Source organism: Rhinopithecus roxellana, chromosome 9 (genome assembly GCF_007565055.1).
Source record: "Rhinopithecus roxellana isolate Shanxi Qingling chromosome 9, ASM756505v1, whole genome shotgun sequence".
NCBI classification, from domain to species: domain Eukaryota; kingdom Metazoa; phylum Chordata; class Mammalia; order Primates; family Cercopithecidae; genus Rhinopithecus; species Rhinopithecus roxellana.
Window position 1 is genome coordinate 123,430,470 of NC_044557.1, and position 12,203 is coordinate 123,442,672.

Genomic DNA, 12,203 nt, shown 5'->3' on the forward strand with positions numbered 1-12,203 from the left:
CTGGTCTATGTACTTCAGTGTGTTTTTGTAGTGACTGGTAACAGTTTTTCCTTTCCATATTTAGTGCTTCCTGCAGAAGCTCTTGTAAGGCAGGTTTGATGATAAAGAATTCCCTCAGCACTTGCTTGTCTAAAAAGGATCTTATTTCTCCTTTGCTCATGAAGCTTGGTTTTGGTGGTTATGAAATTCTGGGTTGGAATTTCTTTTCTTTAAGAATATTGAATATTGGCGGGGAGCAGGCACAGATGGTGGGCGGCTGTGTCAGCTGACCCAAGGGGCCTTCCAGGTGCTTTAGGCGGCTTGCCTTGGTCTCAGAATCGCTGCCGCCATGGCTAGTCAGTCTCAGGGGATTCAGCAGCTGCTGCAGGCCGAGAAGCGGGCAGCCGAGAAGGTGTCCAAGGCCCGTAAAAGAAAGAACCGGAGGCTGAAGCAGGCCAAAGAAGAAGCTCAGGCTGAAATTGAACAGTACTGCCTGCAGAGGGAGAAAGAATTCAAGGCCAAGGAAGCTGCGGCACTGGGATCCCATGGCAGTTGCAGCACTGAAGTGGAGAAGGAGACCCAGGAGAAGATGACCATCCTCCAGACCTACTTCCGGCAGAACAGTGATGAAGTCTTGGATAACCTCTTGGCTTTTGTCTGTGACATTCGGCCAGAAATCCATGAAAACTACCGCATAAATGGATAGAAGAAGAGAGAAGCACCTGTTTTGTGGAGTGGCATTTTAGATGCCCTCATGAATATGAAGCTTTAGCACAGCTCTAGTTATATTCTTATGAAATCGCATTAAATTATTTCCATATATTATATAGTAGGTCCTTCCACTTTTTGGGCAGTAGCAAATCTAGCTTTTTTGTACAGACTTACAAATTATCTAAAGATTTCATCTTTTTACCTCATATTTCTTAGGAATTTAATGGGTATATGTTGTCTTTTTGGCAAGGTATATATGCCTTTTGGCTCAAGCAACATGTATATCACTGTTGACTTTTTCTTTCTTAGATCTAGTTTAAAAAAAAAAAAACACCACATAACTATTCTTTGAAGAAAGGAAGGGATTAAATATTTTTTTCCCCTAACACTTTCTTGAAGGTCAGGGGCTTTATCTATGAAAAAGTAGTAAATAGTTCTTTGTAACCTGTGTGAAGCAGCGGCCTGCTTTAATGTAGTCCATTCTTGCTAATGGTTAGAACAGTGAATACTAGTGGAATTTTTTTTTTTTTTTTTTTTTTTTTTGAGACGGAGTCTCGCTCTGTCGCCCAGGCTGGAGTGCAGTGGCCGGATCTCAGCTCACTGCAAGCTCCGCCTCCCGGGTTTACGCCATTCTCCTGCCTCAGCCTCCCGAGTAGCTGGACTACAGGCGCCCGCCACCTCGCCCGGCTAGTTTTCTGTATTTTTTAGTAGAGACGGGGTTTCACCGTGTTAGCCAGGATGGTCTCGATCTCCTGAGCTTGTGATCCGCCCGTCTCGGCCTCCCAAAGTGCTGGGATTACAGGCTTGAGCCACCGCGCCCGGCCTAGTGGAATTATTTGGGCTGCTTTTAGTTTCTCTTAATCAAAATTACTAGATGATAGAATTCAAGAACTTGTTACATGTTATTACTTGGTGTATCAGTAATAATTTAAAAGTAAAGACTCTGTCATGAAAAAAAAAAAAAAGAATATTGAATATTGTCCCCCAATCTCCTGTAGCTTGTAGGGTTTCCACTGAGAGGTCCACTGTTAGTCTGATAGACTTCCCTTTGTAGGTGACTTGACCTTTCTCTCTGGCTGCCCTTAACATTTATTCTTTCATTTTGACTTTGAGGATTCTGATGATTATGTGCCTCAGGGATAATCTCCTCATGGAGTATCTTACTGGGATTCTCTGGATTTCCTGAATTTCAATATTGGCCTGTGTAGCTAGGTTGGGGAATCCTCATGGATAATTCCTGGAATATGTTTTCCAGATTGGTTCCATTCTCCTCATCTCTTTCAGGTACACCAATCAGTTGTAGATTTTGTCTTTTTACATAGTCCCATATTTCTTGGAAGTTTTGTTCATTCTTTTTCATTCTTTTTTCTCTATTCTTGTCTGCCTGTCTTATTTCAGAAAGACAGTTTTCAGGCTCTGAGATTCTTTCCTCTACTTGGTCTGTTTTTCTATTAATACTTGCAATTGCATTATGAAATTATTGTAAGGTGTTTTTCAGCCCTATCAGGTGAGTTACATTCTTCTCTATAATGGCTATTTTGTCTGTCAGCTCCTGCTGTTTTATCATGGTTTTTAACTTCCTTGCATTGGGTTACAGCATGCTCCTTTCGCTCAGTAAAGTTCATTTTTATCCAGGTTCTGAATTCTGTTTTTGTCATTTCAGCCATCTCAGCCTCAGCCCTGTTCTGAACCCTTGCTGGAGAGGTGATGCAGACATTTGGAGGAGACAGGGCATTCTGGCTTTTTAAGTTTTTAGTATTCTTGCACTGATTCTTTTCTGCCTTTGTGGGTTTATCTACCTTAAATCTTTGAGGTTGTTGACCTTCAGATGGGGCTTTTTTTCTTTTAACAGTCTAGCCACTTTTCTAGAGGGATGGTACGATTTGCTGGGTGTTCACTCCAGTCCCCAGTCACCTCAGATTTTCCAGTACCTGGAGGTATCACCAGTGAAGGCTGCAAAATAGCAAAGATGGTAGCCTTCCTCTTCCTCTGGGAGCTCCATGCCAGGGGGTATGGACCTATTGCCAGCCTGAACACACCTGTAGGAGGTGGCTGGAGACCCTGGTTGGGAGGTCTCACCCATTCAGGAAGAATGGGATTGGGGACTTGCTTAAAGAAGCAGAACTAGCCATGCTTTCGTAGAGCAGCTGTGCTATGCTGGGGTACCGCTTCTGTCTCTGGTTGGCTTGGGCTCTCCAAAGGCTGCAGGCTAGAATGTCTAAGTTGCCCAAACAGCAAAGATAGCAGCTCACTCCTTTCTCTGGGAACTCCATCCCAGGAAGAAATCAAATATCTGTTGGGCTGGAGAACAGGGGCAGGGGTGGCTGGAGGCCCCAGTTGGGAGGTGGTTCCACCCAGTAAGTGGGGACAGATTGGAGACCTGCTGAAAGAAGCAGTCTGGCCACATTTTGGTAGAGCAGCTGTGCTGTGCTGTGCTGGGGGATCCCTTCTGTCCCCAGTTGGCTTGGTTTGGAATCTCCAAAACCCACAGGCTGGAATAGCTGAATCATTCAAACAGCAAAGATAGGTGACCTGCCCCTCCCCTGGGGAACTCTGTCCTGTCCCAACTAGGCACAACACTGCTGCCAGTGGCTGGCTAAAATTCCAAGCCAGTGGGTCTTATCCTGTGAGGCATCATGGAAGTGGAGCCCACAGACCATCACTGCTTGGCCCTTGGATTCAGCCCCCTTCCTAGGTGTGGGTATGGAGGTCCAACCTCCCACCTTGCCTGAGCTGCAGTCCCCTTTGCTAGGGAGCCCAGAACCAGGGTATGTAAAGCTCCTGGGTCTCTGTGCGTGCCTGAGCAGCTGCTCCATGTAGCTCTGTGTGTCACACCAAAGGCCCTGGTGGAATGGGCTCATGAGGGGATCTCCTGACCTGAGGGTTGCAAAGATCTGTGGGAGAAGCATGGTTTACCGGGGTCGCACATTTACTTACTACTTCCCTAGGCAATGGGATGTTCCCTTGGCTCTGTGTCACTCCCAGATGAGCCATCACCCTGCCCTAGTTTTCTCAGTTCTACATGAGTTGAGCCGTTTCCCTGATTAATCCCAATCCAAGTATCTGGATGTTTCCACTGAAGGTGCCATATTTACTCACCCCTTTCGTTCCTCTCCATGAAAGCCTCTCCATGAGAGCCTCTCTGTAGCTGGTTCTAGCCAGCCATCTTGGCCCTGAGTGTCTACCTTTTATCTTACTTGATCCTCACACAATCCTCTGAGATAAATATTTACTATTGCTAACCCCACTTTACAAACAAGAAAACGGAGACTCAGGAGGTCAAATTACTTACCTAAAATCACACAGTCATTGCCATAACCAAATGTGAACCCAGGTCTGTCTGACTCTCAAGGCCTATTGATTCTGAGTCATCTTCCTCTATATAGCTAGAAGCAAGAAAACAGGACTATCCCTACAAGTTTTGTCTTACTGCATTTGAGCTACTATAAGCAATTACCATAGCCTGGGTGGCTTATAAGTAACAGAAATTTATTTCTCACAGTTCTTTAGGTTAGAAAATTCAAGATCAAGGTGCTGGCAGATTCAGTGTCTGGTGAGAGCCCTGTTTCTGGTTCATAGATGGCATCTTCTCACTGTGCCCTCACATGGCAAAAGAATGAAAGCTTTCCCTGGAGTCTTTTACAAGGCCACTAATTCTATCTGTGAGGGCTCCACCCTCATGAACTCATCAACTCCCCAAAATCCCAGCTCCAAATATCATCACATTGGTGATTAGGTTTCAACACATGAAATTTGGTCTATAGCAATATTTATGTCCAAATCCTCTTAACTCTCATTTTTCCCCCAGTCTCTTCCTTCTAGAACACCTCTGTTTTGAAGCTTGATCTTACCTAGAAATTAATATTGAATTGCTTAACTAAAATTTAGTCATGTCAGATAGGTTTTTAACATAGTGTTTTACAAGCTGAAGGCCACAACCAATTAATGGGTCATGAAATTAAAGTATTGACACCGGCATTTAAAAAAGAATAAAACAGAAAATATTTCTATTCCTATGACTATTTATATACATATTCATTGAATGTAGGAAAGGGTTAGTACTGTTACACGTGTGTGTATTTGTGCACTGGGTCATGATGTAGAATGTTCTTCCTATTCCAGGTCATGATCAGAAAAAGATTCCCTACTCATTACCAAATTGTCTTTCATAAACAACTCAAGTCATTTTTTGGAATATATATTTTTAAAAACATATTTTAAACAAAATATACAATGCCTGTGGGATGAAAATCCCTCATGGTCTGACTCCTGCTACCTTGTATAGTCTTATTCCAAGCCATTTTTGTCCATAAATACTTTCTATTTTAGCTCTAGCAAATTAATTTTATAAAAACACTTATTGAGTTATAATTTGTATCCAATAAAATGCACTTATTCCACGTGCTTAGCTTGATATGTTTGTATACATCAGTTTAACTACCATCGTAATTAATACACACAGCACTTTCACCACCTTAAAAGACTCCTGTGTGCCCCTACCTGCCAACCCCAGCCCCAAACAACCCTTGAACTGCTTTCTATAACAATGAAGTAGTTTCGCTTTTTCTAGAATTTTATACAAATAACATATATAATGTTTTTGTGTGAATTTGTTCACTTAATATGATGCTTTTGAGACAACAATGTTCTTATATGTATCTGTAGATCATTCTTCTCATTGATGAATAGTAGTCCATTGCATGAATATAGCACAGCTTGTTTATTATTCTGAAGGTAGATGTTTGGCTTGTCTCCAGTTTTTAGCTGTTATTAACAAATGAACATTTGGGTAAAATAATTTGTGTAACATATATTTCACTGTGGGTGGAAAATATCTAGGAGTAGAATTGCTAGGTTGTACAGTAGCTGTATGTTTAACTGTGTAAGAAATGGCCAACCTTCCAAGTGGTTATACTATTTTACATTCCCAATAGTGATGTATGACTGTTCTAGTTGCTCTATATCCTCACCAACACTTGCTTGTATAAAACTTTTAAATTTTTAGTGATTCCAATAGGTGTGCGGTGGTTTCTCACTGCGGTTTTAATTTCCATTGTCTGATGACTAAGAATATTGAGCATCTTTTTATGTACTCATCAGTCATTTGTTTATTTTCTTTTGTGAAGTATCTGTACAAATCTTTTGCCCATTGTTTTTCGCCTGTTTATTATTAAGTTGTGTTTATATGTTCTGAATAGCAGTCCTTTGTTAGATACATGCATTGCAAATATTTCCTTCTGGTCTTTGGCCTGTCAATTCATTTTCTTGTTGGTGTCTTTTGAAGAGCAAATATTTTGAATCTTAGTGAAGAAAATTGTGTCTTTTTTTATGGTGCTTTTGTGTCCTCAGAAATCTTTGCTTATCCCAAGGTTATTAAGGTTTTCTCCTAGACATTTTATAGTTTTAGACTTTATATTTTGATCTGATTATGAATGATTTCTAGTTAATCTTTTATGTATAGCAGGAGTTTTGGATTGAGGTTCATTCTTTCCCATATGTATATACAGTTGTTTTTGCACCATTTGTTGAAAAGTCTACTTTTATTCCCATTGAATTATTCTTATGCTTTGTCAATAATTAATTGCCCATACATATGTAAGTCTGTTTCTGGGTTTTCTTTCTATTCTAAGCATCTATATGTCTGTCCTTATACCAGCACCATACTGTCTTGAGTACTGTAGATTTATAGTAAGTCTTGAAATCAAGTAGTTTAAGTCCCCTAACTTTGCTCTTCTTTTTAAATGTTGTTCTGGCCATCATAGGACTTTTCCATTTCCATATAAATTTTAGAATCTATTTGTCAATTTTTACCAAAAGCCTGCCAAGATTTTAACTGGAATAACTGATCTGAACCTGTAGATCATTAGGGGACAATTGATGCTTTAGTAATACTGATCACTCGGTTCAGAAAGGGGACATACCTTGATTAATTTAGCTCTCTACTTTCTTTCTTTCTTTTTTTTTTTTTTTGAGATGGAGTCTCACTCTGTCACCCAGGCTGGAGTGCAGTGGCACAATCTCAGCTCACTGCAACCTCTGCCTCCTGGGTTCAAGCTATTATCCCGCCTCAGCCTCACGAGTAGCTGGGAGTACAGGTGTGTGCCACTATACCCGGCTAAATTTTGTATTTTTAGTAGAGATGGGGTTTCATCATGTTGGTCAGGCTGGTCTCAAACTCCTGACTTCAGGTGATCCCCCTGCCTCAGCCTCCCAAAGTGCTGAACTTACAGGTAAGAGCCATGGTACCAGGCCTTTACTTTCTCTTGGGTATGTTTTATAGTTTTCAGAATACAAATATTGCACTTATTGTATTTATCCCTAAATATTTTATTTTTTACCCTACTATAAATGGTAAGAAAACATTTTCACTTTGTGATTTTTTAATAGACGTTATGTTTTAGCACAGTTTTACATTCACAGCAAAATTGAGCAGAAGGTATAGAGATTTCTTATGTATCCCCTGCTCCCACATACACACAGCTACACTACTTTCAAATTCCTACACCAGAATGGTAATGATAAAATCCATGAGCCTACAGTGACACATTACCACCACACAAAATCCATAGTTTATCAGGATTCACTCTTGTTGTACATTCTGTGGGTTTTGATGCATGTATAATGATATGTATTTGCCACTGTAGAATTACACAAAATAGTTTCACTGCCCTAAAGATCCTCTGTGTCCTGCCTATTCATCCCTCCCTCCTCCTTAATTCCTGGCAACTGCTGATTCTTTTACTGTCTCCATAGTTTTGCCTTTTCTAGAATATCTTATAGTCAGAATCATACAACTTGTAGCATTTTCTGACTGGCTTTCACTTGGTAACATGCATTTAAATTTCCTCCATATATTTTCATGGTTTAATAGCTCATTTCTTTTTAGCATTTCATAAAATTTCATGGTCAGAATATACCACAGTCCACCCACTTACCTACTGAAGAACATCTTGGTTACTTTCAAGTTTGGGCAATTATAAATAAATCTGTTATAAACATTCTTATGTAAGTTTTGGCTTAGACATAGGTTTTCAACTCATTTGGGAGCACAATTGCCAAAATAATATGGTAAGAGTTTGTAAGTTTTGTAAGAAACTGCCAAACTATCTTTTCAATTGGCTGTACCATCTTGTATTCCTACCAACAGTGAATGAGAGTTCCTGTTGCTCCACATCCTCACCAGCATTTGATGTCGTCAGTGTTTTGGATTTTGGCCATTCTAATAAATGTGTAGTGGTATCTTGTTGTTTATATTTGTAATTTCATAATGATATAGGATGTTGAGCATTTTTTCATGTGCTTATTTGCCACCTGTTTATATCTTCTTTGGTGAGGTGTCCAGGTATTTTGTCCATTTTAAATCAGGTTTTTAAAATCATTGAATTTTAAGAGTTCTTTATATGTTTTAGATAACAGTGTTTTATTAGTGTTTCGTAAATATTTTCTCCTAGTCTGTGACTTGTCTTCTCATTTTCTTGACAGTGCCTTTCTCAGAGAAGAGGCTTTTAATTTTAATGAAGTCCAGCTTTATCTATCTATCTAATCTATCTATCTATCTATCTATCTATCTATCTATCTATCTATCTATCTATCTATCATCTATCCATCCAGAGGGAGTCTCATTATGTTGCCTGGGCTGGTCTCATATTCTCAAGTGATCCTCCTGCCTTGGCCTCCTAAGGTGTTGGGACTACAGGCATGAGCCCCTGTGCCCAGCCTTATCAATTTATTATTTCAAGGATTATGCCAATTTTTTGCTAGTATATAAAAATATGCAATTGATTTTTAATATATTATCTTACTATACTCACTTATCAGCTTTTATTATTTATTTTATAACATTTTTGTAGAGTCCTTGGGAATCTAGACAACACAATCATGTCATGTGCAAATAACAACATTTTACTTCTTCCTTTACAGTCTGCATGCCTTTTTTTTTTTTTTTGGTCTTATTTTGTTGTCTAAAACCTACAGTACAGTATTGACTAGAAGTGGTGAGAAAAGACATCCTTCCACTGTTCTAAACCTTCAGAGAAACACATTCAGTCTTTCACCATTAAATATATCATTAACTTCTGATTTTTTTGTAGACATCTTTCATCAGGTTGAGGAAGGTCCTTTCTATTCATAGTTTCTTGTGATTTTCTTTTTTTAATCAGAAATAAGTATGGAATTTTGTCAAGGGATGATTATCATTTTTCTTTTTTGATTTGTTAATATAGCAAATTATATTGACTGATTTTCAAATGTCAAAACAACCTTGCATTCCTAAGAAAAATCACATTTGGTCATGATGCATTATCCTCTTTATACATTGCTGGATTCCATTTGCTAATATTTTGTTACAGATATTTGTGTCTATGCTCATGAGAATATTAATCTGTAACATTTTCTATGTGTAATATCTGTCTTATTTCAGTGTCAGGGTAATTCTGAACTCATAACATAGTTCTAAACGTCATCTCCCTTTTTATTTTCTAGAAAGTTCATTGTTTGTATACAATGGTTATAATTTCTTTCTTAGATATTTGGTAGAATTACTAGTGGAGCCATCTGGACCTGGGGTTTTATTTTGGGGAAAATTTTTAAATATTAATTCCATTTCTTTAACAGATATAGAACTTTTTACATTAACTATTTCTTCTTCAGTGAACTGTGATAGTTTGTGTCTTTCAAGAACTTTGTCTATTTCACTGAAGCTGTGAAATTTGTATGCATAATATTTTTCATAATATTCCATGATTACCTTTTAATGTCTGCAGAGTCTGCTCATACTTTCATTCTTGACATTGGTAATTTTTGTCATCTCTTTTCTTTTCCCTGTTTAGTTTCGTGAAAGGTTTCTCAATTTAATTGATCATTTCAAAGAACTAGCTTTTGATCTTTTTTTTTTTTTTTTTGAGACAAAGTCTCACTCTGTTGCCCAGGTTGGAGTGCAGTGGTGCTATCTTGACTCACTGTGACCTCTGCCTCCTGGGTTCAAGCAATTCGCGTGCCTCAACCTCCTGAGTAGCTACACGCCCAGCTAATTTTTTGTTTGTTTTTTTTAAGTAGCGATGGGTTTTCGCCATGTTGGCCAGGCTGGTCTCGAACTCCTGACCTCAGGTGATCCACCTGCCTTGGCCTCCCAAAGTGCTGGGAGTACAAGTGTGAGCAACCATGCCTGGCCTAGCTTTTGATTTTATTTTCTCTATTGCTTTTGTGTTTTTGACTTCATTGATTTCTGCTGTTGCCATTATTATAATGTCCTCTGCATGAGTTGGGTTTATTTGTTCTTCTTTTTCAAATATCTTAAGGTAAAAGTTTAGATAATTTCTGAGACTTTTTCTGTTTTTCTTTCTTTTTTTTTTTTTTAGAGACGGAGTCTCGCTCTGTCGCTCAGGCTGGAGTGTAGTGGCTCGATCTCGGCTCACTGCAAGCTCCGCCTCCCGGGTTCACGCCATTCTCCTGCCTCAGCCTCCCAACTCCCGAGTAGCTGGGACTACAGGCGCCCACCACGACTCTCAGCTAATTTTTTTTTGTATTTTTAGTAGAGACAGGGTTTCACCGTGTTAGCCAGGATGGTCTCGATCTCCTGACCTCGTGATCCGCCCGTCTCGGCCTCCCAAAGTGCTGGGATTACAGGCGTGAGCCACTGCGCCCGGCCCTTTTTCTGTTTTTCTAATGTAAGCACTTAATGCTATAAATTTCCTTCACAGCACTGTTTCGGCTGCATCTCGTACATTTTGGTATGCTGTTTTCATTGTCATCTACTTCAAAATACGGAATTTATCTTATGATTTTTTTCTTTGATCTGTGAATTATCTATAAGTGTTACTGTTTAATTTATAAATTTGGTAGTTTTTAATATACTCTTTTGTTATTTCTAATTTAATCCCATTTTGACTAGATTTTTAAAAAATTTATTCCCAATCTTCCCATCCTTTGCTAGAAAAATATATTATTAACTTATTTATTATTGCTTCCTTTCTTTTTATTTTATTTTATTTTTTATTTTTTTATTTTTTTATTTTTATTTTTTTTTTTGAGAAGGAGTCTCGCTCTGTCACCCAGGCTGGAGTGCAGTGGCCAGATCTCAGCTCACTGCAAACTCCGCCTCCCGGGTTTACGCCATTCTCCTGCCTCAGCCTCCCGAGTAGCTGGGACTACAGGTGCCCACCACCTCGCCCGGCTAGTTTTTTGTATTTTTTTAGTAGAGACGGGGTTTCACCGTGTTAGTCAGGATGGTCTCGATCTCCTGACCTCGTGATCCGCCCGCCTCGGCCTCCCAAAGTGCTGGGATTACAGGCTTGAGCCACCGCGCCCGGCCGCTTCCTTTCTTTTTAAAGCAATTTTGCTTAATTCTCTTTTTCTCTCTGGACTGACTTGTTCCACTTCAGAAAGTTCTAAACATAAAAAGACTGCTCCAGCCCTGGCTCTGTGTGACCTCTCAGCTCTGGGGCCCCAAACCAGGTAACCCCCCTGGGTTCCAATTCTAAATTCTAAATTCTCAGGAGTGTCTGGTTTGATCAGCCTGGGTCGGGTCCAACCCTGGGAAATTGCTGGCACACAGAATTAACAAGGTCTGGTCTATCCCTTTAACAGAGCTGTGGACAAAAATAGATTTTAACAACGACACATGGACTGGAGAGCACCTCAGAAGTTCGGTATACTGGCTGGGTGCAGTGGCTCACACCTGTAACGCCAGCACTTTGGGAGGCCTAGGCGGGTGGATCACCTGAGGTCAAGAGTTCAAGATCAGCCTGGCCAACATGGCGAAACGCCTTCTCTACTGAAAATACAAAAATTAGCCGAGCATGGTGGCGGGTGCCTGTAATCCCAGCTACTCAGGAGGCTGAGACAGGAGAATCGCTTGAACCTGGGAGGCAGAGTTTGCAGTGAGCCGAGGTCGAACCACTGCACTCCAGCCTGAGTGACAGAGCGAGACCCTGTCTCGGGAAAAAAAAAAAAAAAAAAAAGAAAAGAAAAAAAGTTGAGTATACTTATTCAGCAGGAACACTTGTTAGATTTTATAACTGATAGAAAGAAAAAGAAAGCCTTAAAATAAAATTGGGACCCTGGCCTTCAAAGAGCATGGCTCTTTTCATGGTTCCTTTGATGGTTAAGTTTGATTTCTCAAGCTGGAGTATGCAGTAGTATTAGAGGGACTTTTGAAAGTCATAGGATAAACATGGTGCATCTGCTTGAAGCATCCATTTTACAAGACGTTTTGGGGAAATTTTATATTAAAACAAACATAAATGTATGATGGAATAGACTGCAAAACAGCTCAAGATTTTTGAGGACATGGAACAGGACTTGGATTTCATAATGGTGGATGGATCCTTTGTGGAAAAATTCCTGTAGCTTCCTTGTAAGGAGCCCTGGAAAACTCAATGAAAAATGTCAAAAATCTTATTTAGAATCATAATCTTCACCCTGTTGGCATTTAAGTAATATTTCAATCTGTATCATGTACAACTTACGTGTGTATTTTTCATGAATGCTAAGCCAGTTTCTCCAGGGCATCTATC

At 39.7% G+C, this 12,203-nt stretch overlaps 1 pseudogene across 1 annotated transcript; it reads left to right on the forward strand.

The window, feature by feature from the left end:
* Positions 1 to 238: 238 nt before the first annotated feature.
* Positions 239 to 1,196, forward strand: LOC104674228 (annotated as a pseudogene). Its single transcript, XR_004059280.1, has one exon. The product of XR_004059280.1 is annotated as a V-type proton ATPase subunit G 1 pseudogene (transcript).
* The last annotated feature ends 11,007 nt before the right edge of the window (positions 1,197 to 12,203 follow it).